This window comes from Zalophus californianus, chromosome X (assembly GCF_009762305.2).
Source record: "Zalophus californianus isolate mZalCal1 chromosome X, mZalCal1.pri.v2, whole genome shotgun sequence".
In the NCBI taxonomy this organism is placed as follows: domain Eukaryota; kingdom Metazoa; phylum Chordata; class Mammalia; order Carnivora; family Otariidae; genus Zalophus; species Zalophus californianus.
In genome coordinates, this window is record NC_045612.1 from 112,375,073 (window position 1) to 112,402,643 (window position 27,571).

A 27,571-nucleotide genomic window follows, 5' to 3' on the forward strand; every position below is an offset into this window, starting at 1 on the left:
TGATAACACATGACACTAGGGAATAGGGTAACATGGCAATTACTTGCTATGACATCCCAGTAACATGTTGCAGTCTTAAGTGGCCTGGAAATGGTGAAACAAATTTTTCCCAAGCCCAGAGCATAATAATAGAAACTATAAAAAAAGTAGTATTGCTAATAAAATAATATAGGTTGACAGGTAAGAAATCCAGCTTTCTCACTGGAACAAAGAAAATGATTCCCGGGTATTAGGGTTGTGGTGGCAGAGAGGTGAGAGGTTGTGCATTTTTCAGGCTATGGGGAAGTTTAGCACCAAACTTAGTGCCCCTGGGAGGAGACACAGATACCACATAACTTACCCTAACAGGGCATGAGGAAACTGCAATAATGCTGTTTATGTACACAATGTTGTTTTATGTACACATATTTCTAAAAGCTAAAATTTAACCAACCTCATAGATGGTTAAATATATTATGTCACATCCATGCCATGTAATACTGTGGAGCCATAAAAAAAGAATCAGGTATGTGTGTATGGACTGATGATAGAAAAAGCTCTGAAACACATTTGTTCAAGGAAGGATCCAGCTGTGGATAGTGTGCTACCATTTGGGTTTATAAAGGAATAAAAATAGCTTGTATACATAGTTGTATACATAGTTGCTTGTGTAAGTATGGAATATCTTTAGAAGGATTCAGAAAAGCTAGTAACATTGGTTGGGTCTGGAGGGGAGGAATAAGAGGAAGACTTTTCACCAAATACTCTTGTACCTTTTTCATTTTGTGCCATGTGAAATTTAGCAATCCAAGAAAAAGAAAGAAAGAGAGAGAGAGAGAGAGAGAGAGAGAAAGAAAGAAAGAAAGAAAGAAAGAAAGAAAGAAAGAAAGAAAGAAAGAAAGAAAAAGAAAGAAAGAAAGAAAGAAAGAAAGAAAGAAAGAAAGAAAGAAAGAAAGAAAGACAGACAGACAGACAAGCAAGCAAAATGTAAAACTAAGAGGGAAAATGGCCAGGTGAATGTAAAAGGCATTTGGAAGATAACCCACCCCTCTTGGGAGCCCCACAGAGAGAACTGGTACTGGGGAGAGTGCGAATGTATCCACTGGCCCTGCTACTTACTGCAGCATTTGTCCAAATGCTACATTTCCAAGTGTAGGGAGGGAAATGAGGGCTTGAATAGAAAGACCTTGCAAACAACATGGCACTGATCCAATCTGGGATGAAGAGGTCAAGGGTAATTATGTGCAGTAAAGACCATTACAAAGGACCATAGCCACTTATTTGGTAGAGCTAAATGGCTCCTCTTTTGACAAGTTCCTTAACGTAATGAGGAAACTGGAAGCTTGGGAGGTCTTTTTCAAAGACTACCCCATTCATTCACCATATAAACTATCAGAAACAAAACAAAACACAACCAAGAATCCAAACATCCTGGAGAAAAGCTAAAGGACAAGTAAGTGCTGAACAATAAATGCTGAAAACCCCTGCCTGCTAAGAGCTAAGAACAGAGCTAGTTGTTAACCACCTCAGGAGCACACTTAGTTAGCAGAACATAGCCTTGTAAGACAGAGCCTCAGGGCTTGAAAAAGTTATTGAAGGAGAGAATCCCATTTGAACCATCTGGGGATTAGTTCAGACACTCCCACATCACACTGCATTCCTCAAAGTGTACAATTCCCACCTCTTTTAGGAGAAATCAACTTCTCCATTTGCTTTCTCAATCACAGGTATTTCCATCTTCATGTCTGTCAAATCACCAATACAGAAATTCCAAAGGCAGCTGCCTTTTCATCTGGAAGAGGGAGAGGCAGCCAAAGTCCTCAGTCTCCCCTCATAAACCCACCACCCCCAGGCCCCAGAGTCTAGAAAGCACATATTTTTAACAGAAAATGCTCAGCCCAGTCCTGTCAGGATTGCAGTCTTGGTGTTTGTCATTATGCATACTTGAAAGGTTCAGAGGAAAAGGGGAGATGAAAGGATTTAGGACCCTCAGGCACATCAGAAGTTATCCCACCTCAATTAGCTTTTCCTCCACCCTGTCACTAGGTTTAAGGGGAACATGAAAGGAAACTGCAGCTGCAGGATGCCCCTTTGCCCATCCCCTTCCCGGTCCAACCTACTTTCATCTCTTGCCCTAAAAAATAAATAGGACAGTGTGAGGATAGAGGGAGAAAAGAGTGGCTGGGTCACAAACCTCATTTTTCACCTCCACTCTTGCTCTCCTGTTTTAAGACCATCTTTACCTGGACCTTACTCCCGTGCATTCATGATCTTTCTTTTAAGAGATCCAGTTTATTTTCCCAAGTCAGAATAAAATACCGAGGGCAGAAAATGCTCTGTAATGCAGAACACATCAACCTTCTTTTCAGAACATGGCTTTACATAATTATAACATGTTTGAGCTGGAGGAGAACTTAGATATCATCTTTCTCAAATCTCTCATTTGCAGGCAACTGAAACCCAGAAAAGTTAATTGACCTGCCCAAGCTAGTTGCTGACCCAGTACTAGGAGGGAGTTTGTCTGACTCCTGTCCAGGATGTTTATCAATAGACTACAAGGTGAGAATTGTACTTTTTATTCTTTTTTATGTTGCATGCTTTATGCTGAATTTTGAGCATATTATAATAACACTCCATATTGAGAAGTCACTTATCTAGTAGTATCAACTGTCCATAGCACAAGCAAGAATCAGAAAGCAATTGAAAAGGATCAAATACTCCACATAAATGGCTCTGAGTTTATATACTAACTTTATCACTTCATATAAAGGAAAGGTTCTCAAGCCTTTGTTCAAAGTCTATGAACTCTAACTTGGTACACAATCCTAACAAGTTTGGTACTTGATTTTTTTTACTCACGTGTTCAGTAAAACATCCATTAAACCCAGGCACTGCTCTTGGAGGTTAAGTGTTCAAAGATAACTAAGGCACAGCCTTGGAGTTCACATTCTACAATTGTAAGCCTACAATTCCAAGGCAATGTGCTTATATGGAGGTGCATATGCAGGTGCAGGTGCTATGAGGCCATGCAGTCCAGCCTGGGAGAGTCATAGGAGACCTTACAGAGCAGGTGAAGTCTGCACTGGGACTGGTAGGGGAAGTACGTGTTTATTTGTCGAGACAAGGAAAGAAGGACATTCTAGGCAAAGGGAACAGCATGTAAAAGGTAAAGGGCATGGAAGAGTGTCATGTCTTCCAGGAAGTGCATGTTTTCTATGTATGGAGAATAGGGTAAATTTAAGGAAAGGTGGGCTTATATAACACTCCCAGGAGTTTCTTTGTAGCCAAGTGACTAAGTTCTGGCTAGTGGCTATAAATGAAGGTGGTATGTGAAACTTGCAGGCCAAGTCCTTAATGGAAAGGAGCATGCCCTTCTCATTCCTTTCTTCCTTTTTGGTGACTGGAATGCAGACTTGATGGCTGGAGGTAGAGCAATCATCTTGGAACACAAAGTAGAAATTGCATATTGAGGAGGGTAGAGCAGCAAGACTGAATGATTGCAGAGCTGCCAACTCAGCCCTGAAGTACTCTCATTTATATGCAAGAAAAATAAACTTATATTTTATCTAAGCCACTGTTCCTTTGGGTTGCTGTCACTCATAGCCACAACAAATCTTAATGCAGGTAATCAGGCAGATGGTGGTACCACGGATTGGGAAAATGAATGAAAGAAATAACAAATTTGGGAGAGAGGAAAAATATAAATTTGGATAAGTCAATGTTGAATTGAGTGTAGAACTTCCAGAGAGGCAAGCCAACAGTCAGCTCTACAAGCTGGAACTAGGAGAGAGGTTTGGGGTAGAGACCCAAACTTAAAATGGCTAGTGTGGAAGTAGCAGAAAAGCCATGGGTATGATTGTGAATGAAAAGTGGATGACCAAGAAAGCAGTCACAACTGAGGGTTCAGAAGTCAATGTAGTAAAAAAGGAAAGTGTGTGTCCTCTGGACACAGAAGCAAAGCCAGAGTCATAGGCAATGTGCTCAGGCCAAGCTAGAAGGAATAGCTTTTAGTGGACTATACTGATTGTCCAGAATGGAACACAGATGGGGCAGAGGCCAATGGAGGAGTAAGTACACATTATACCCTTTGTTCTTGTTTCGTGTATATGCTAGAAAATATTTAAATAATTACCCAGAGTGCTAAGGTAAGCCTTCACCCCATAGCAGCATAAGGGGACAGTTGCTTGTCCAATGTATAGTTTACAGGGTTGATCCTTTGGCTTCTAAACCTTTTTTTCATTTTTTGGTGAAGTAATTTACCTCAGGTAGTTGAAATGGTTTAAAAGTTTATTTCATTTTTTTTAAGGCAAGGAATGGGGAAAGGGCTCAGATTTCCTTGTAATGACTATGAGACATAGTTTAAATCTTCCCATGCAGAATGGGGTTGAGACCTGGGGTCTGTAAATTTCTATGTAAATCCTGAAGCTCCTAGTAGATACTCTGACCATAGTGATGAGGATTATGGTGGTGGCCAAGGTGAACTGACTTCTCAGGCCCTGCCACAATGAAGGTAGAGATGCACCATCAGTTCCGTCTTACTGATAAATCATCGACAATCATCAGCAAACAGTAGGCTCTGTTTAACTGTAGAGATAGACCAAAAGGTCTTTAGGTAGAGTATGCCTAAAGCCAGAAGCCCAACCCTAACGATTCCAGAATGGAGTATAGAAAAAATAGAATTCCAATAATAGAAACAACAAAGACAAAAAAATGAGTTCCAGACTCAGTAGCTATTAATCTTAAGTATGGGAACAGGAACCACCTGATCTTACAGAGATGTAAACAGCTGAAAATTACAAATAGCTGCTTTTATTGAGCTGTAGTGCCAGGTACTATGCTTTGCTCTTTAAATAAACTATCTGTAATCCACAACAATCCTACAGAAGTATTATTATCTCCATTGTATGGTTTTAAAAACACAGTCAAAAGGATGCTAAGTAAATTGCTTAAGGTTGCAATGCTATTAAGGAGAGAGAACTGGGATAGAAACCCACATCTGTCTGAATCTAAATCTCATGCTTTATCCATACCCCTATATGTCTGCTGAATTTCTGTACAGTGATTTAGTTTACAAAGAACTTTTATGTATATTATTTCTTCTGGTCATTATGTATGACAGGTTATTGTTATATCCACACTGCAGACAAGGATAAATGAGAGTAAATCACTAAATATGGGTAAGCCTTAGTTTCCTCTGATGTAAAATGGAATAATAATGCCCACCTTGGGTTGTTATTGGGGACTAGACATGTTTACAATGTCTAATTACTAGTCCATAATCATTGCATAATAAATGCTAGCTCTCATATTGTTATTATCATTGGCAAAATTGTGAAATTGTGCATTGCCCAAATCACCCAGCTTAAAGGTGACACATCCAGGACTCATGTGCAAATATTTGGATCCCATCCCAGTGATTCATGTTCTATGGCTGAGTCCAGTGAAGCCTCAGGAAGATATCTCTATAGGTCTATATTTTTGCCAGACAAGCAGCACAAGGTGTAGGCAAGAGTCAAGCATCTAAAAATCCTTACTCTGCAATTGTTTCTTGACCTTGGCTATGCATTAGAATCATCTGGGAGTTTTTTAAAGAAATCCTGATGCCCTGGCCACACCCCAGAACAATGACATCAGAGTCATTGGTCGTGGGACCCAGGCATTAGTGATTTTTGGAGTTCCCCAATATGTAGCTAGGGTTGAGAACCATTGACTTAGAGAAAACCATGACCAAAGATTCATTCATCATGAGATGTTTCTGACTCCCAATGGCCTTGTCATCCACATACAGCCTCACATTATAACTACATTATAGCTACATATGATGCTCTGCCCCTGGCAAATACTTTCTTCCTTATTAGGCCATCAAAACACAGATAAACAGTCCAAGCAAAGACCATCCCATTTTCCTGATGAGAAAACTCATATCCACTGACATAATTTGGATTAACCAAGATTATGACTGAAATATAGACAAGTAAAGTTTTGCTTTCAGGCAAAATCCCACAAACCAGCCATAGCTCCTTTATTTGAAACCTAAAGACAATGAAATCAGAAGTATTTTTTCCAGTGGAGGGTGAAAATAAACAGGCCTGGAGGGACTATTAGGGGAAAGTCAGTATGGATTTAGCATCAGCTTAGAAAGACTAGTGACTTGGTTGCTAATTATAACCATCCTTGACTGTCCATTAGCCCAGTATTTAGCCTGTGTATTTTCTAAAGATAAGAACCATCTATTTCTCATCAGAATCTGGATTTGCAAAACAAACGCCCCTTCCCCAAAATTGGATCAAAAGAGGTTTTGGGCTAAGATATTAAAATATCACACATGTCACAAACATGGGACAACCATTCCCAATCACTGTGTAAAGTATTCCCATTTCCCAATTATAAGAGAGTTTTAGAGAAGGCCTGTACTCTTACTGCCTGCTTTTTTCCAGTCCACAGTAATTTCAGTTGTATCCTCCTCCATCTAATTCTTTGATGGCTGTTGGCACGTTTTCCTCTTAGATTAGAAGCTGTTGGATCTAAAGTGTAGGTCTTTGTCAATGGCCATCAAATCGTTTTACAGTTATTTGAGAGTCATGCTGTTTATTTAATTTTTAAATGTCCTGAAATATCAGCTGTGCAATTTGCAGTGGAAATGTAACAATAGACCATTTTTTCTAATGGGATTTCAACAGGGATGAAACTAGAGGGATAAATCTGGCTCTCTAAGTCATTAAAATATAGGGCATGCTGGTTCCAAAAAGGTTCCTAATAAGGAGAATTATGTAGCTAAGAAGAAAAAAAATACAGGTACTCAGGTATCATAACTACTTACTCCAGAAAAAGATACAAGTTATAGATTTTGATGAAGAATATATTTTTTATTTTAAATCAGTAAATCATGATCTTGTTCAGTTGTGTTTAAGAAAAGATTTTTCCCTATTGAAGAAACCAAAATAGGTTTGGTTTGTAGTTTACTGGAAAAACCCATCCAGGCCATTTGTTGACAATAAGCATATAAAATTTACCAGTATCCAAACAAGACAAAACTCTGCTTTTATTTTTTTAAAATTACTGGTGATGGGGGTATATTTATGTGTATGGAGGGAAGATGTCATATTTACTAGAAGGAAAATGTAATCTTAAGGAAGGACAAGAAACAAACCGAAACTTTTACTGTACACATAAATCATGTTTGGCCCAGGGCAGCTGACAATTTGTAAGGCTAAACTATAAGTTTTTTCATCCTTAGGATCTCAAACATTAAACTAGTTTTATATAACCATCCAATGCCAGTAGTTTTTTTTTTCCTTTTGTTGTGCTTTTCTACCTTTATTTATTAACAGTGATCACAAACAAATCAAGAAAGAAAATATTTATTTTTTTAGTATATTTATTTACTATTTTTTTATAGTATAAAGATATCTTAAATCAATGCCTAAAGAAAGGAAATTCATTTGCCTTAAGTAGTGTCTTGTTGAAGAACAAAGAGACACTACATCTCTTTGTTCTTCAACAAGACACTCTTAGTCATATTTAGAGAGCTACGATCACATCCACTAAATAAGGCCAGTTATAATTATCAAGCAACCCCTCTCTCCATCTTCATTTGCTTCGTTCATTACTTAAGAGCAAATTTCATAGGAGGCCAGTTTGTGGTTAAAATGCATGTGAGACTAACCATAATCCATGAGAACATAAAGGTCTAGCTTTATGAGTTATAGGCCTGTTTGATGTCATTTGATGGAGAAAGTCTATCCTTTTAGCTATATTTCTTCAGTCTTTTTAAAGTAGCTCATTAAGTGGAAAATGCTCTTTTTAAAAAGGTTTTATTTATTTATTATTTATTTATTTGAGAGAGAGACAGAGACAGAGACAGAGATAATGACAGAGAGCATAAGTGGGGAGGAGAGGGAGAAACAGGCTCCCCCCTGAGCAGGGAGCCTGATGAGGCACTGGATCTCAGGTTAACCAACTGAGCCATCCTGATAGCTGGGATCTTAAATGGAGTCCTAAGAAGCATTTTCTGGTGCATCTGTGTGGCTCAGTCACTTAAGCATCTGCCTTCAGCTCAGGTCATGATCCCGGGGTCCTGGGATCGAGCCCCACATCAGGCTCCCTGCTCAGTGAGGAGTCTGCTTCTCCCTCTGCCCCTCCCCTCTGCTCATGCTTTCTGTCTCTCACTCTCTTGCTCACTCTCTCAAATAAATAAAGTCTTAAAAAAAAAATCCCAGCCAGTTCCTACTCATGCACTGGAAACATGAGCTCCACAGAATGAGGGTTCTTTTCTGAAGATGGGACATCAAGTGCTCCTGGAAGAATAAGGAGTTCTTCACTGAGAAATGATCTGTGTTGACAAGCAGTATAGATTTGTTCAGTGTCAACTTAGCTAAACTAAAACTACATCTCTCCAGAATTTCCTTCCTTGCATAGTTCTGGGTTAGTGTGAGCTACAAGAGACATTTTATATCAGATTAAGAAAACACAAATGAAGCAGAGCTGTCTTCTTATCCTGAATGATCAGGATAGTGCACAAGGTGTTGTTGCAGCTCACACAGGTTCTCTTTTATCTAGGCCTATGCTTTTGATGTGGGGTAGCCGCTGGGCTCACAGATCCTCTAGCTCCTGCCTCCTACAACTGTTCCAACTCCTGGGATAGTTGAGTATTTAGCTTTGAGATGAAGGGGGCTAACTTATGTAGGAAACCTCCATCATCAGAGGTGGAGGCTTAAAGGTCATGGTGAGAGACCAACATGGTTCCAGTTCATCTTTGGGTTTCCAGCTCAAACTTGCAGGTTCTAATTTACCTGTTTCCTCTACTTCATGTTTGCCTTTCCTTCTTGAATGCTGGCCCTGAGGGTTTGGGCTCTAGCTCCAGACTCAAAAGCAACAGCTTCACATGGGCTGTTTAACAGCTTCCACAATTGTATATGGTAAAATTCCTATAATAAATCCCTTAATATTGCTATCTATAGATATAAATATTAATACATTTATGTAGCTGAGAGATAGTAATAGGGAAAGTGATGAAGATAAAGAAAGGGAAAGATACCTCCTACTGATTCAGCTTTCCAGATGAAACCCTGACTGATGCTAGAAGCCTGGACTCTGTAAGAACTTGGAGGAGCACCTCAAGGGGAAGGAATTTAACTGATAGTAACTAAGGGAAGCAGCTTAGACCTGAGTGTCCGTTCTTCTGCCACTATCTCAAGGTCTGGCTCCATTGCTGACTCCTGCCCTTTGTTCAAACTACAAACTGTCTTATTTTTTGACCCTGCCTTTACCCCTGCACTTGATGACATCTCCGCTTGCCCTATTGACTGTTGTTGCCTTGACTCCTGTTTCTGGCCATTTTTCCTTGAACTTATTCCTGGATCTTCCCACTGTGTGTGTGACTGCATCTATCACTGAAGTCCTCCTGCAACCTTGGGGTCTATGATAATACATTTGTGGCCACAACTCCTGCCCCCACTGTCCCCTTGTCATAGTCTGCCACTATCTCTGGAAAGCAGTACCTTAACCTTAACCCTCTAATATACTGACTTCTGTGCTAAGAAAAATGTCACACAGAAAGCTTGAGGTGGGAGGTGGGAGGGTGAGTAGTGAGGAATTCATAATTGTGGTGAACAAAGGAAGGCAAGCCTAAGTAGGAGATCACATTGATAGCCATAGGTTAGCCAAGGAATATCAAGAAAGCAGGCATGACTTAAGAGACTCTGGAGAGCTGTGGTTGATGTTCTTTTTTTTTAATTAATCTCCTCCAGTTCCATCCATGTTGATACAAATGGTGGGTATTCATCCTTTCTGATGGCTGAGTAATATTCCATTGTATATATGGACCACATCTTCTTTATGCATTCATCTATTGAAGGGCATCTCGGCTCCTTCCACAGTTTGGCTATTGCAGACATTGCTGCTATGAACATTGGGGTGCAGGTGCCCCTTCTTTTTACTTCATCTGTATCTTTGGGGTAAATACCCAGTAGTACAATTGCTGGGTCATAGGGTAGCTCTATTTTTAACATCTTGAGGAAACTCCATACTGTTTTCCAGAGTGGCTGCACCAGCTTGCATTCCCACCAACAGTGTAAGAGGGTTCCCTTTGCTCCACATCCTCGCCAATATTTGTTGTTTCCTGTTTTGTTAATTTTTGCCATTCTAACTGGTGTAAGGTGGTATCTCAGTGTGGTTTTGATTTGTATTTCCCTGATAGCTAGTGATTTTGAGCATTTTTTCATGCGTCTGTTAGCCATTTATGGCTTCTGCCCATCTCTTGACTGGATTATTTGTTTTTTGAGTGTTGAGTTTGAGAAGTTCTTTATAGATCTTGGATACCAGCACTTTATCTGAAATGTCATTTGCAAATATCTTCTCCTATTCTGTGGATTGCCTCTTAGTTTTATTGTCTGTTTCCTTTGCTGTGCAAAAGCTTTTTATCTTGATGAAGTCCCAAAAGTTCATTTTTGCTTTTGTTTCCCTTGCTTTTGGAGATGTGTCTTGAAAGAAGTTGCTGTGACGGATGTCGAAGAGGTTACTGCCTATGTTCTCCTCTAGGATTTTGATGGATTCCTGTCTCACATTAAGGTCTTCCATCCATTTTGAGTTTATCTTTGTGTATGGTGTAACAAAATGGTCCAGTTTCATTCTTCTGTATGTAGCTGTCCAATTTTCCCAGCACCACTTATTGAAGAAACTGTCTTTTTTCCATTGGATATTTTTTCCTGATTTGTCAAAGATTAGTTGACCATAGAGTTGAGGGTTCATTTCTGGAGTCTCTATTCTGTTCCATTGGTCTATGTTTCTGTTTTTGTGCTAATACCATGCTGTCTTAGTGATTACAGCTTTGTAATATAGTTTGAAGTCAGGCAACGTGATGCCCCCAGCTTTGGTTTTCTTTTTCAACATTCCCTTAGCAATTCAGGGTCTTTTCTGGTTCCATACAAATTTTAGGATTGTTTGTCCCAGCTCCTTGAAAAATGCCAGTGGTATTTTGATAGGGATGGCATTGAAAGTGTAGATTGCTCTGGGCAGCATAGATATTTTAACAATGTTTATTCTTCCGATCCATGAGCATGGAATATTTTTCCATCTTTTTGTGTCTTCCTCAATTTCTTTCATAAGTGTTCTGTAGTTTCTAGAGTATAGATCCTTTACCTGTTTGGTTAGGTTTATTCCTAGGTATCTTAATGGTTTTTGGTGCTATTATAAATGGAATCAATTCCTTAATTTCTCTTTCTACAGTTACATTGTTAGTGTATAGAAAAGTAACAGATTTCTGTGCATTGCTTTTGTATCCTGCCATATTGCTGAATTGCTGTATGAGTTCTAGTAATTTGGGGGTGGAGTCTTTTGGGTTTTCCACATAAAGTATCATGTCATCTGCAAAGAGAGAGAATTTGACTTCTTCTTTGCCAATTTGAATGCCTTTTATTTCTTTTTGTTATTTGATTGCTGATGCTAGGACTTCTAACACTATGTTGATGTTCTAAAGAAAGAGGAGTTGAGGAGCTCAACAGAAACTTCATATGCTTCCTAACTCTGAGGAGAAGCTGCCTTGGGGTGCCTGACTGGCTCAGTTGGTAGAACATGTGACTCTTGATCTCAGGATCATGAGTTCAAGCCCCATGTTGTGGGTAGAGTTTACTTAAAAAAAAAACCTATGAAGAGAAGCTGCCTTGCAAACAGAGTAATTGATAGGGCCACTCCTAGCAACTGGGACAGTGTGCCATGTCTTAAATATGACAGCACATTGCTCTGCCTGAGCATCCCTTTGTAATGGGTAAGCTAGAACTGAGATTTTTCTTTTGTTTATAATGATTTTGACCTCTAAACTTTCAACCTGAAGCTCAAAGAAATAGTCTTTTGTGAAACTTTTTTTAATTTATTTTTTTATTATGTTCAGTTAGCCAACATGCAGTACATCATTAGTTTTTGATGTAGTGTTCAATTAAAAACAAAGCCTCATAAGAAAACAATTAAATTTATAACAGCATCAAAAAGAATAAAATAATTAGTAATAAATGTAATAAAAGAGTTCAAAACATATACTCTGAGAACTAAAGAATATTGAAAGAAATTAAAGAAGATCTAAATAAATGGAAAGACATTTCATGATCATGAATGGTTAAGATGACAGTACACCACAAAGTGATCTACAGATTCAATGCAATCCCTATCAAAACCCCAGCCAACTTCTTTGCAGAATTTAAGAAGGTCATCCTAAAACTCATGGGGAAATGAGAGGGACTCCAAATAGTCAAAACAATCTTGAAAAGGAAGAGCAAAGTTGGATGATTCACATCACCCAATTTCAAAATTTACTGCTCAGCAACAATAACTAACAAAGTGTAGTACTGGCATAAGACTGATAGATCAATGGAATAGAATTTAGAGTTGAGAAATAAACCCTTACATTTACAGTTAACTGACTTTTGACAAGCATGTCAAGACAATCCGGTAGGGGAAGCAATAGTCTTTTCAACAAATCGCGCTGAGACAATTGGATATCTACATGCATAATAATGAAGTTAGAGCTCTACTTCACATCATATATAAAAATTAACTCAAAATGGATCAAAGGCTTTTTTTTAAAGATTTTATTTATTTATTTGACAGAGACAGAGAGAGAGAGAGAGAGAGCACAAGCAGGGGGAGCAACAGAGGGAGAGAGAGAAGCTGGCTCTCTGCTGAGCAGGGAGCCTAATGTGGGGCTCAATCCCAGGAACCTGGGATCATGACCTGAGCCAAAGGCAGATGCTTAACCAACTAAGCCACCCAGGCATCCCACAAAATGGATCAAAGACTTAACTGTAAGAGCTGAAACTATAACATTCTCAGAAGAAAACAGGTATTAATATTTGAGATCTTAGATTAGGCAAGATATAATATCAAAAACAAGCAACAAAAGAAAAACATAGATCAATTAGATATTGTCAAAATTAAAATCATTTGTGCTTTAAAAGACACTATTAAAAAATGAAAAGGCAACCAGCAGGATGGTAAAATAATTTTGCAAATCATATATCTGATAGAAGAAACTTAAGATATATTTTTAAAAAACTCTTGCAACTTAATAAGAGACAAATAACCCAATCTAAAAATGAGCAAATAATCTAAATAGACATTTTTCCAATGAAATGGCCAATAACATGGAAAAATGCTCAAAATCACTAATCATCAGGATGATACAAATTAAAACCACAATGAGATAGCACTTCAGAAGCAGTTAAGATGGCGAAGGAGTAGGGGGATCCTAAGCTTGCCTCATCCCTTGAACACAGATAGATAATTATCAAATCATTCTGAATACCCAAGAAATCAATCAGTCCTCAGATTGAGAGAACAAAACTGCAAGTCTATAAGTAGAAAAGTGACCACTTTCTGGAAGATAGGAGGTGCGGAGTTGATTTAGGGGAGTTAAGAACTATCTTTTCTGGTTCCCCAGTGCCTTGTCTGGCCACCTCTCATGCATAGGCTCACCCATGTTGAGAATGTCTTCCATCCCATGGAGTGTGCCTACTGCCACTGTGAGAGTATGATGGGTTTCCGGTACTGATGCCAGCAGTGCCACAACTACCAGCTCTGCCAAAACTGCTTTTGGCGTGGCCATGTCAGCAGCTCTCACAGCAACCAACACCAGATGAAGGAGCACTCCTCTTGGAAATCCCCTGCAAAGAAGCTGAGCCATGCAATTAGTAAATCTTTGGGGTATGTACCCACCAGAGAACCCCCGCATCCTGTTTTCCCTGAGCAACCAGAGAAACCACTTGACCTTGCAAATATAGTTCCGCCTCACCCACTGGCTAATATGAATGACACCATGGTGAGCCACATGTCCTGTGGAGTGCCCACCCCACCAAGAGCAACCGAAAGAGTCCGCTTGTGAGTGGTGCCTGGGGTGGAAGCTCTTCATTTGTGACAAGCAGTGAATATAGTGTCGAAGCAGATTAGGCACTTTTGAGACTTTTTTAAAAATATTAAACAATATTTTGATGATAAAAAAATTTCTTATTGTTTTTAATTGCATTTAGTTACATAATTTGTAATAGCATAGGTTTATAAAAGATGTTTAAGAATAGTTGGTAACTTAGTCTTATCTTAGATTTTCTTTGAAAATGGAGAATAAGGGAGTTAGTTATGAGTTAAAGAATATTTCAGGATGACAAGTTGACTATAAACACAAAAGATACACTGATAGCAATTCTACAAACAGCAACTATGAATGTAACTTATGTAAGCCTATTGGTTCACACCTTTAAAAGCACCCTCATTTCTTTAAAGTTAAGTTCTATAAATGGTTCATGAAAGTCTACTGTGGACAATGATATATTCAATCCACCTAGTTGGGGGGTGAGGGGTAAATTTATGTGATCATCCAATTCAGAGTCTGATTTGGGTTCAAAAATCAAACTGTGTTCCAAAACAGTCACAAGTAGCATCATCAGTTCCTCAGATAATACAGCTCCCAAAACTCTCATCCTCTTGGTGACCCTCCTTTTCTGCTTTGACTTACACATGCCTTTCTTTTAAAGAAGCAAAAAGTATAAAAGTTCACCAAAATTCTGAAAGTCACAGTTTGTATAGCACTAAATGATGGTAGCTTTGGCATCTGACATTACAGTCACCTTTGTTAGAAATCTTTTCTTCATTCTGGGTCAAGGCAAGGTAAGACGGGATGAATAAGATTCCCAAAGGTAGAGTCTTGAGTTATGAATTATCCAGATGAGTGTACATGTGCATGCTGCAAAGCTGCCTTTTGTTGGTCTATAATATGTTGCTGCTCAGCATGATCCTGGAAGTCCTTATTAAGAGAGTGTCTCAAGAGTGCAGTGCTCACTCCAGGCTGTTTAGTTGAAGATTGGTTCTGCATTAGTAGAGGGACAGAGGGGAGGGAGCCCTGCTTAGGGAGACCACCACAAGGTATTATAAGTGGGGAAGTGCAAAATCTGAAGTTTTAGAAGTCTGCCACCACCAGGGTCATGCCTGGCTTAAAGGTGTTCCATTGGGGAAGGAGGGCAGAGACCCAGGAGGGGAAAGCATGGTCTGAAGATCCCCTGGGTCACAAGAATGGGTGCTGCCAATGTGCTGTACTGTTCCCAGACATAGGGGCAGGGACTCCAGCTGAGGGCAGCAAAGCTGGGTGCCGGCTCTATGCTCTGCCCTGCCATAAACTATGAACCACTGTGGGGTCGTGGGACCACTTTCCTGGCACAGGCGGCAAACAGCAAAAGTGCAGTGACACTCTCCCCCAGAGGATCAGTGCAGGCCGGCGCTGCTGGAGTCCCTAAAATTTGGAGTTTTGAAACCTAACCACACACCTGAGAAACAGCTTGGACATAAGCAGGGTGAAGGCAGGGATCTGAGAAGCTGGGAACACAAGAGGGGTGATTGCTCTTTTGTGAGAGCTTCCTGAAGAGTGGTGGGCACGAACTCTCAGTTCTAGGTTAGAGAGCAGGGCGCCATCATTTTCACCCTGCCCTTCAGCTTGTAAGGCTTCAGGGAGCAAAACAGGGCCACCTAGTGCTGGCCAGAGCCACTTACACCAAACCCTGCCCAGCTGTGCCCTGCAGGCACATCTCCATTAGGCCACGTCCTCCTGAGAATCACTGCAACAGGCCCCCTCCACCAGAAGAACAATATAAACACCTCGCACACCCCAAGTCTACTGATCATAGAACGCTGCAGAGCTTCAGCTCTAGGAAAAATAGGATCTAGCTTCCTTTTTATTTTTATTATTTTATTATTTTTTATTTTTTAGTTCCTTTTTAAATTTTTAAATTATTTTTAAAAATTTTATTTACATATATTTTTCATATATTTTTTATTTTATTTTTTATTTTTATTTTCGGATCTAACTTCTCTTAACAAGCAGACCAAAACACACACAGGATCTAGGTGTTTTTTTGTTTTATGGAGTTTTTAAATTTTTTTTTCTGGACGAAATGACAGGAAGGAGAAATTCACCCCAAAAGAAAGAACGGGAAGTAGAACTAATGGCCAGAGATTTAATCAATACAGATAGAAGTAAGATGTCTGAACTAGGATTTAAAACAATTATAAGGATACTAGCTGTGCTTGAATACAGCATAGAAGACACTAGAGAATCTCTTACTGCAGAGATAAAAGAACTAAAATCTAGTCACGCTGAAACTAAAAATGCTACAATCAAGATGTAAACCTGAATGGATGCCATAACAACAAGGATGGATGAAGCAGAGGAAGGATCAGTGATGCAGAAGATAAAATTATGGAAAATAATGAAGCTGAAAAAAGAGGGAAACAAAGGTAATAGACCACAAAGGTAGACTTAGGGAACTCAGTGACTTATTAAGACATAATAACATTCATATCATAGGAGTCACAGAAGATGAAGAGAGAGATAAAGGAGCAGCAGTTTTATTTGAGCTAATTAGAGCTGAAAACTTCCTTAATCTGGGGAAGGGCACGGACATCACAACATAAGAAGCACAGAGAACTCCCATTAAATTCAACAAAAACTGGCCATTGTCAAAGCACGTCATAGTCAAATTCTCCAAATACACAGACAATGAAAGAATCCTGAAAGCAGCAAGGGGAAAAAAGTCCTTAACCTACAAGGGAAGACAGATCAGGTTTGTAGCAGATCTGTCTACAGAAGCTTGGCAGGCCAGAAAAGAATGGCAGGATATATTCAATGTGCTGAATGGGAAAAATATGCAGCCAAGAATCCTTTGTCTAGCAAGGCTGTCATTCAAAATAGAAGGAGAGATAAAGACTTTTCCAGATAAACAAAAACAGAAGTAGTTCATGACCACCTAACCAGCCCTGCAAGAAATATTAAGGGGTCTCTTTGAGTGGGGAAAAAATACCAAAAGCAACAAAGACTAGAAAGAAATAGAAAACATCACCAGAAACCAAATCTACCAGTAACACAATGGCACTAAATTCATATCTTTCAATAATCACTCTGAATGTAAATGGACTATATGCTCCAATCAAAAGACATAAGGTATCAGAATGGATAAAAAAACAAATCCATCTATATGCTGCCTACAAGAGATTCATTTTAGACCCAAAGTTACCAGCAGATTGAAAGTGAAGGGATGGAGAACCATCTATCATGCTAATGGATGTCAAAAGAAAGCCAGAGCAGCCATACTTATATTAGACAAACTAGATTTCAAACCAAACACTATAACAAGAGATGAAGAGGGCACTATATCATAATTAAGGGGTCTATCCATCACGAAGGTCTAACAATTGTAAATATTTATGCCCCTAACTTGGGAGCGGCCAAATATATAAGTCAATTAAAAACACCTTAAAGAAATTCTTTGATAATAATACAAAAATAGTAGGGGACTTTAACACCCCACTTTCAGCAATGGACAAATCATCTAAGCAGAAAATCAACAAGGAAACAATGGCTTTGAATGACATACTGGACCAGATGGACTTAACAGATATATTCAGAACATTTCATCCTAAAGCAGCAGAATACACATTCTTTTCAAGCGCACATGGAACATTCTCTAGAATAGATCACATACTGGATCACAAATAAGGCCTCAACAAGTACAAAAAGATTGAGATCATACCGTGCATATTTTCAGACACAATGCTTTGAAATTTGAAGTCAGCCACAAGAAATAATTTGGGAAGACCACAAACACAGGAGGTTAAACAACATGGTACTAAAGAATGAATGGGTCATCCAGGAAATCAAAGAAGAAATAAAAAAATACATGGAATCAAGGGAAAATGAAAACATGACAGTCCAAAACCTTTGGGATGCAGCAAAGGCAATCCTAAGAGTGAAGTATATTGCAATACAGGTCTATCTCAAGAAGCAAGAAATGTCTCAAATACACAACCTAACCTTACACATAAAGGATCTAGAAAAGGAACAGCAAATAAAGTCTATAGCCAACAGAAGAAGGGAAATAATAAAGATTAGAGCAGAAATAAACAATATAGGAAAAAATGAGTAGAACAGATCAAAGAAACTAAGAGCTGATTCTTTGAAAGAATTAATATAATTGATAAACCCCTAGGCAGACTTATCAAAAAGAAAAGAGCAAGGTCCCAAATAAATAAAATCATGAATGAAATAGGAGCGATCACCACCAACACCACAGAAATACAAACATTTATAAGAGAATATTACGAAAAATAATTTACCAACAAACTGGGTAATCTGGAGGAAATGGACAAATTCCTAGGCACATACAAACTACTAAAACTGAAATAAGGAGAAATAGAAAATTTGAACAGACCCATAACCAGCAAAGAAATTGAATCAGTAATCAAAAATCTCCCAACAAACAAAAGTCCAGGACCAGATGGCTTCCCAGAATTCTACCAGACGTTTAAAGAAGTGTTAATTCCTATTCTTCTCAAACTGTTCCAAAAAATAGAAATGGAAGGAAAACTTCAAAACTCCTTCTGTGAGGCCAGCATTGCCTTGATTCCAAAACCAGACAAAGACCCCACTAAAAAGGAGAATTACAGGCTCATATGCCTAATAAAAATAGATGCAAAAAATCTCAACAAGATACTAGCAAATCAAATCCAACAGTACATTAAAAGAATTATCCACCACAATCAAATGAGATTTATTCCTGGGCTGCAGGGCTGGTTCAGTATTTGCAAATCAATCAACATATGATACACCCCATTGATAAAAGAAAGGATAAGAATCATAAAATCCTCTCAATAGATGCAGAAAAAGCATTTGACAAAGTACAACATCCAGTCTTGATAAAAACCCTCAACAAACATACCTCAACATAATAAAGGCCATCTATGAAAAACCCACAGCTAATATCATCCTTAATGGGGAAAAACTGAGAGCTTTTACTCCAAGGTCAGGAACAAGACAGGGATATCCACTCTCACCATTGCTATTTAATGGTCCTGGAAGTCAGCTTCAGCAATCAGACAACAAAAAGAAATAACAGACATCCAAGTCAGCAAGGAAGAAGTCAAACTTTCACTCCTTGCAGACTACATGACACTCTATGTAGAAAACCCAAAAGACTCCACCAAAAAAAAGGCTAGAACTAATACATAAATTCAGCAAAATCACAGGGTATAAAATCAATGTTCAGAAATCTGTTGCATTTCTATACACCAATAATGAGGCAGCAGAAAGAGAAATTAAGGAGTTATTCCCATTTACAATTGCACCAAAAAGCATAAGATACCTAGGAATGAACCTAACCAAAGAGGTAAAAGATCTGTACTCTGAAAACTATAGAACACTTATGAAAGAAATTGAGGGTACAAAGAAATAGAAAACATTCCATGCTCATGAATTGAGAAAACAAACATTGTTAAAATGTCTATACTACCGAAAGCAATCTACACATTCAATGCAATCCCTATTAAAATACCAGCATTTTTCACAGAGCTAGAACAAATGATCCTGAAATTTGTATGGAACCACAAAAGAATGTGAATAGCCATAGCAATTGTGAAAAAGAAAAGCAAAGCTGGAGGCATCATGATTCCAGACTTCAAGCTATATTACAAAGCTGTAGTAATCAAGACAGTAGGGTACTGGCACAAAAACAGACACATAGATCGATGAAACAGAAATCCCATAAATGGACCCAGAACTCTATGGTCGACTAATCTTCAACAAGGCAGGAAAGAATAGCCAATGGGAAAAAAAGACAGTTTCTTCAACAAATGGTGTTGGGAAAACTGGACAGCAACATGGAAAAGAATGAAACTAGGCCACTTTCTTAACCCATACACAAAAATAAATTCAAAATGGATAAAAGACTTAAATGTGAGACAGGAATATATGAAAATCCTAGAAAAGAACACATGCAGCAACCTCTATGACCTCAGCCATACCAACTTCTTACTAGACATGTCACCAGAGGCAAGAGAAACAAAAGCAAAAATGAACTATTGGGACTTCATCAAAATAAAAAGCTTTTGCACGGCAAAGGAAACAACAAAACTAAAAAATAGCCTACAGAATGGGAGAAGATATTTGCAAATGACATATCTGATAAATGGCAGTATCCAAAATCTATAAAGAACTTATTAAACTCAACACAAAAAACAATCCAGATAAGAAATGGGCAGAAGACATGAAAAGACAGTTTCCCAAAGAAGACATCCTGATGGCTAATAGACACATGAAAAGATGATCAACATCACTCATCATCAGGGAAATACAAACCAAAACCACAATGAAATACCACCTCACACCCATCAGAATGTCTAAAATTAACAAGAGGGGAAACAACAGATGTTGGCAAGGATGCAGAGAAAGGGGAACCCTCTTGCACTGTTGGTGGGAATGCAAACTGGTGCAGCCACTCTGGAAAACAGTATGGAGGTTCCTCAAAAAGTTGAAAATACAACTACTCTATGATCCAGCAATTGCACTACTAGGTATTTTTTTAAAGATTTTGTTTATTTATTTGACAGAGAGAGACACAGCAAGAGAGGAAACACAAGCAGGGGGAGTGGGAGAGGGAGAAACAGGCTTCCCACTGAGCAGGGAGCCTGATGTGGGGCTTGATCCCAGGACCCTGGGATCATGACCTGAGCCAAAGGCAGACACTTAATGACTGAGCCACCCAGGCGCCCCACATTAGTAGGTATTTACCCAAAGGATATAAAAATACTTACTCAAAGGGACACATGCATCCCAATGTTTATAGCAGCACTATCCGCAATAGTCAAATTATGGAAAGAACCCAAGTGTACATTGACTGATGAATGGATAAAGAAGATGTGGTATATATACACAATGGAATATTAGCCATGAAAAAGAATGAAATCTTGCCATTTGCAAGGATATGGATGGATCTAGAGTGTATTATGCTAAGTGAAATAAGTCAGAGAAAGACAAATATCATATGATATAACTCATATGTGGAATTTAAGAATCAAAACAGAAGAACATCTGGGAGAGGGAAAAAAAGAGAGAGGGAAACAAACCATAAGAGACTCTTGAAGATAGAGAACAAACTGAGGGTTGATGGAGGGAGGATTTTGTAATCCCAAAACCATGAAATGTAAAATGTTTCATCCACTTTGGAAAGCAGTCCAGCAGTTCTTTAAATGGTTAAACTTAGAGTTACCATATGACTTAGCAATTCTAGTCCTAGGTATATACTTAGGAGAAGTGAAAACATATCCTCACACAAAAACTTTGACCCAAATGTTCAAGACAGCATTATTCATAAAAGCCAAAAGGTGGAAACAACCCAAATGTCCCTCAACTGACAAATGGTTGAATAAAATGTGGCCTTTCCACACAATGGAATATTATTAAGTAGTAAAAAGAAATGAAGTACTTGTACATGTTACAACATGGATGAACCTTGAAAGCACTTATACTAAGTGAAAGAAGCCAGTCACAAAAGACCATATCGTGTATGATTCCATGTATATGAAATGTCAGTAAATCCTATTTAGTACAATATTTCTTTTTGGACTGATGAAAATGTTCTAAAGTTGATTGTGGTGATGGATGCACAACTCTGTGAATATACTAAATGCCATTTATTGTACACTTTAAATGGGTGGATTGTATGGTCTGTGAATTTTATCTCATGTCTATTTTTAAAAAGAGACTAATAAAAAGTCTTGCTTAGAGAAAAAAAAATTCCTCTGTCATGAGGCACATCTGGATCATTGGGAAAGAAGAGGCCAAAAGCTGGTAGAGAGAGTGCTGGCAATGCCAGTGGGTAAATTACTTGTTCAGAAGAACAGGTAATGAGAATATTTGACAGATTTACTCTCCAGGGGGTAAATTAATAGCTGGAATTAACCCAAGTTCAAAAAAGCCATTCTTAGCTAATTATGATTATAAAAACCTGTCAGGTTTAGTAGCATGGTGGATATATGTTTACAGAGTGGGCTTAACTATAACATTATTGCCAAAAGAAATCTTGTAAATTAAAAGCATTAAGAGTTTTTTTTACATTTTTAAAATTTTTATTTTAATTTTATTTTTTTCAATTATTTTCTTTTTTTAATTTTATTATGTTAGTCACCATACAATACATGATTAGTTTTTGATGTAGTGATCCACGATCCATTGTTTTCATATAACACCCAGTGCTCCATGCAATACATGCCCTCCTTAATACCCGTCACCAGGCTAACACATCCCCCCACGCCCCTCCCCTCTAAAACCCTGTTTGTTTCTCAGAGTCCATAGTCTCTCATGGTTCATCACTCCCTCCAATTCCCCCCCTTCATTTTTCCCTTCCTTCTCCTAATGTCCTCCATGCTATTCCTTATGTTCCACAAATAAGTGAAACCATATGATAATTGACTTTCTCTGCTTGACTTTTTTCACTTAGCATAATCTCCTCCAGTCCCACCCATGTTGACATAAAAGTTGGGTATTCATCCTTTCTGGTGGCTGAGTAATAGTCCATTATATATATGGACCACATCTTCTTTATCCATTCATCTGTTGAAGGGCATCTCAGCTCTTTCCACAGTTTGGCTATTGTGGACATTGCTGCTATGAACATTGGGGTGCATATGGCCCTTCTTTTCACTACATCTGTGCCTTTGGGTAAATACCAAGTATTGCAATTGCTGGGTCATAAGGTAGCTCTATTTTTAATTTTTTGAGGCACCTCCACACTGTTTTCCAAAGTGGCTATACCAACTTGCATTCCCACCAACAGTGTAAGAGGGTTCCCCTTTCTCCACAACCTCTCCAACATTTGTTGTTTCTTGCCTTGTCCATTTTTGCCATTCTAACTGGTGTAAGGTGGTATCTCAATGTGGTTTTGATTTGAATTTCCCTGATGGCTAATGATGATGAACATTTTTGCATGTGTCTGCTAGCCATTTGTATGTCTTCTTCAGAGAAGTGTCTTTTCATATCTTCTGCCCATTTTTTGACTTGATTATTTGTTTCTGGGTGCTGAGTTTGAGAAGTTCTTTATAGATCTTGGATACCAGTTTTAAGTGTTTTCTTTGAATTAATGCATATTAGCAAAAAAAAAAAATACCGTGGACATATCTGACTAGTTTATAACCTGTATCCTTAATGTATAGAGTTTACCTAATTCCATTAATTTTGTTTCTGTGTATTGTTGCAAGAGGATTAAAAATGCCTACTATTTGAAGCAATTTTCTACACTCTGTAGGTTCAAGAAGTGCTGTCTCTTATGCTCAGGCATGGGAAGGGGAAGGAAGGGTCTTATTAAAATGCCAATTAGTGGCTTTTGTATCAGGCTAAAAAATAATTCTGACCTAACTTAGAGAATCTATCAATGCCAGTCTTGTTAAAGAGCTAATCATTCTCCTTAAACAATGCCATTCTAATTGTTCAAATCTCAACTCTTCTAGACAGTTATTTCTGATTAAGAGGTCTGTCTGTCACTATCCAATCCTCAGTCTTCAGTGCTGACACCTCATGGGCTGGTTGCATGATGTAAATTGGAGTTGGGAGACATGGACAATATTTTTTAGTGTACATGATCTCTTCAGATAAACTAGAAAAATATTTCATTGAGCCATTTTTATATTAATTGCTTCATGTATATGATTTTTTTCTTCACAAAACAAATTGGCAATAGTTATATTAGTTTTATTCCCATTTTACCGTGAGTAAACTGAAATTTAGTGAGATTAACTAGGTTGCCCAAGGAACCAGGGATAGTTAAATTAGAGGGGCTAGTTTGAAAACTGCTTCCATATCATATCATGATTACAAAGCTCATGTTCTTAACCATTATGTATCTAAAGGGTGGGTCATGGAGAAAGTGTCCTTATGTCCTTTTTTGACCAGAGCAGTTCTCATTTACACCTGCTGACCTAGTGAATTGCTAAGAATGCCCCCCCCCATTTTCTCCTATGGTAGCTATGAGAATATACCTTTCAGATCTTCAGCTGCAGGGAGTATAATTGACCAATGACTTCTTCTATCCTGTGGTTCCAGAATCAGACAAAGGAAAAGAACATGGAAAACAATGGGAAGATTTGGGAGTGAGGCTGGTATAGAATACATCACTTCTCCTCACATTCCATTGGCCAGAATTCAATTACAAGAGATTCTGGGAAATGTAGTTTAGTCATGTGACCAGGAGGAAGAGAACATGGATTGGTGAACAAATAGCCAGTGTCTTGTACAATCTGTAATATTTTTGTTATGCTTTTTATGTCTGGCAGCTTAGCTCAGTAACAATCACTAGGAAAAAAACCCTATTTATTATATGGTCATAGAAACACAGAATCTAGGAGGTGTAAAATGTTCATTTACTTTGGATTATCTTTTAATATATACAGAATCTGCTTCACATGGCATCTTGGAGACCTCATCTTATCTTTCTCTGTTCCCCCAATCTTTTGTCTCCTTTTCCCATGGTCACGTTTATACTTCTACACCTCTATTCTTCCCTAGCATTCTAGTACTACCCTGAAGAGGAAGCATATCTGCTTGAGGTTCTGAGAATCCCCTCCTGGTGCCACCAAAAGGGAAGAAGAGACCATTATTTGGAATGACATAAGGCAGCCCTAAATCCTTTGGATTCCTCAAAAAATGGGAAATCTACAGTTCAAACTAAGCTTTTTCTTGCTGATATTGACCACCACTCAAGGCATAACTTTAATGTAATTTATTTATATCCTACACATTCCTTAAACAATTTCATACTCTGATCCAGCAATTCTATTTTGAGGAATTAATCTTAAAGAATTAATCAGACAAGTTAAAAAGACATATTTGTAAAGATATTTTACTGCATTATTTATAAATAGTGAAGAACCACAAGCAAACTAAATGTCTCAATGTCTTACATTAGGAAATTGTTCCCAATATTTTTGAGTACACAGTAGAAAGCATGACTACCATGCACGCATCAAAAATGACTTATATTCATATTTACTCAATAGAAAAATACTCATAATAGAGAAATGAAAAATTATATTACAAAATAGTAATTACAGCATTTTAATTTTTACATGTGTATATTTTCATTGGAAAATATTAAAATAAAATATGGGATTAGAGAAAGGGAGATGAAGACAAGTCTCAAAAGATGGTCTGGTTTAGAAGCAGAGTGCTGACATTTACCTTGGTGTTTATGAAAGCACTTGGTTCCCAATGTTCTCCACCCATTCTCTCATCTATCTCCTCCACTTTAGTAACTGTTAGAGGCAAATTCTCATTTATTTTTTTTAAAAGATTTTATTTATTTATGAGAGACAGAGGGAGAGAGAGAGAGAGAAGCAGAGGGAGAAGCAGGCTCCCAAGGAGCAGGGAGCCCGATGCGGGACTCGATCCCAGAGTCCTGGGATCACGACCTGAGCCGAAGGCAGACGCTTAACCATCTGAGCCACCCAGGCGCCCGCAAATTCTCATTTAATAATTTCACTTAAATAGAAATCCAATAACATAGTATGAAGATATTAAGTAACTTACCTAAAGGCACACAAATTAAATTTCTGAAATAGTGGTTCTTTTGTCCTTTGTAAAGTCAGTTCCCTTGATTTTAATGCATTATGAATAAAAGCAATATTATAATATTTTTCCCTTTCACCAAAAATTTAAAAACCTGTGATGGTTGGAAAAATAGGGATAGTAAGTCACTTTTGTAACTCAAGAGCAAAACTTAACAAAGACTTTAACTGATTTCATAGACAGTAGGCTAATGAAGTAGTGTGGTGGCCATGAGAATGCCTCTTGAATCTTCTACTCTGGGGTGCTCAATTGACTGGCAGCTCTAGCTGCTGCATTATGAAATCTTTCTTCATTCTGCTCCAAAACCTCACTTCCCAGTCAATGACAGCTTGGCAGGGCTGCTCCCAGCTAATGACTTTGTACAGCAAAAGTACTAAAGCAAGCACATTCTGGAAAATGCAGGACTCCTCTGTTGGGTGACTTAGGCTCATGGACTCCTTTACAGTATTGCCAGACTCTCTTAGAACTGCATTGCAGACTAAGTTGCTTCTACCCAAACTTTCTTCCTTCCCACTGTCCTTCCCTTGGGTTCAGACCTGCTTTGCAATCTAATGACTCTTCCAGCCTCTCCCAGCTGCATCTCCATTTTCTCGTAGGCATGTCCCCTAACACATTTCTTGAACATTTAATCGTCTCTTGGCATCTGTTTCTCAAAAGACCCAAAATAATGCAAATAGTTCATAACATGTTCAAGAGATTAAAGATTAAGTGGTATGTATAAACACACTTGCCACAATTCAGGTGCAGACTTAGAGCCTGAAGAAAGCATGTTCCCTTGTGGCTGTCATTTAGGGGTTCCATTGAAACCTAAACTAAAATTCTATTAAGATTTATTTCATTTTTAGGGACACCTGGGTGTCTCAGTTGGTTAAGCATCTGCCTTCGGCTTGGGTCATGATCCCGGGGTCCTGGGATCAAGCCCCGCATCGGGCTTCAGCCCCACATCAGGCTCCTTGCTCAGCGGGGAGCCTGCTTCTCCCCCTGCCTGCTGCTCCCCCTGCTTGTGCTCATGCGCTCTGACAAATAAATAAATAAAAATCTAAAAAAAGACTTATTTAGGGGTGCCTGGGTGGCTCAGTCATTAAGTGTCTGCCTTGGCTCAGGTGATGATCCCAGGGTTCTGGGATCGAGCCCCACATCGGGCTCCCTGCTTGGTGGATAGCCCGCTTCTCCCTCTCCCACTCCCCCTGCTTGTGTTCTCCCTCTCTCTCTCTCTCTGTCAAATAAATAAATAAAATCTTTAAAAATTTTTTTTAAAATAAAAGATTTATTTAATTTTTAGTGGAGTTCCTGAAGAAGTCTGCTAATAACACAATGATCAGAACTACTAATTACTCTAGCAGAGTCAGAACTTGGAGCCTACTATCAACTATCATCCAACAACATCATTGATCTTTAAAATTAAACTGTGTCTATCTTTGAATATTTACCACTGATTTATTATTGTCCCTTAAATTCTCTGTGACTCTGTTTTCTTCATTTTGAATCATTTACTTTATGGGTATCTCCTTATGTTTAAGAACAGTGGCTCTGGAGCCACGTTGTAGGGTTTGAATCCTTGCCCCAGGACTTACTGTGTGACCTTGGGCAAGTTACTTATATCTTTGCTTCAGTTTATCTACAAAATAGGTTTAATAATAATACCTATCTCCTAGGGTTATTATGGGGAGACTACTGCTTGGGCCATAGTACATTTCCATACATATTGCTATTGTGATCAGTATTAATTTATTGATCACCTCCTAGGTGCCAGGCAATGCCCTAGGTGCTCTGGGGGAAAACTGTGAGTGGAAAACAGTGTGACTGAGGAACTTATAGAACAAAAGAAAAGGCTGCACATAAATAGATGCACAACCGTGGGATAAGGGCTATATCAAAGGAAAGTAGAAGGCACATGGGTTCTATAAAAAATAGCATAAAGTGGGTAGGGAAGACTCCCCAAGAGATATTAGTTACTCTTGAACTGAGTCCTGAAGGTTACAGAATGTGATTAGTCAAAGCAGGGCTTATAGAAGACAGCTTTTGTGGAGGTATATAGATGTAGAACTGCATAAAGTATTCCTGGTAGGTGCAAGGAATTTGATCTATCCAACTGAAGAGTGAGAGGAGAAGCACTCAGAGGCTATCTTCAGAGGTTGGCCTTGACTTTCATGCAATGGAATCTAGATTTCA

The 27,571-nt window shown here is 38.5% G+C and overlaps 1 pseudogene; it reads right to left on the reverse strand.

Annotated features, from left to right (window-relative positions):
* Positions 1–14,608: 14,608 nt before the first annotated feature.
* On the reverse strand, positions 14,609–14,833 carry LOC113931361 (annotated as a pseudogene).
* Positions 14,834–27,571: the final 12,738 nt, after the last annotated feature.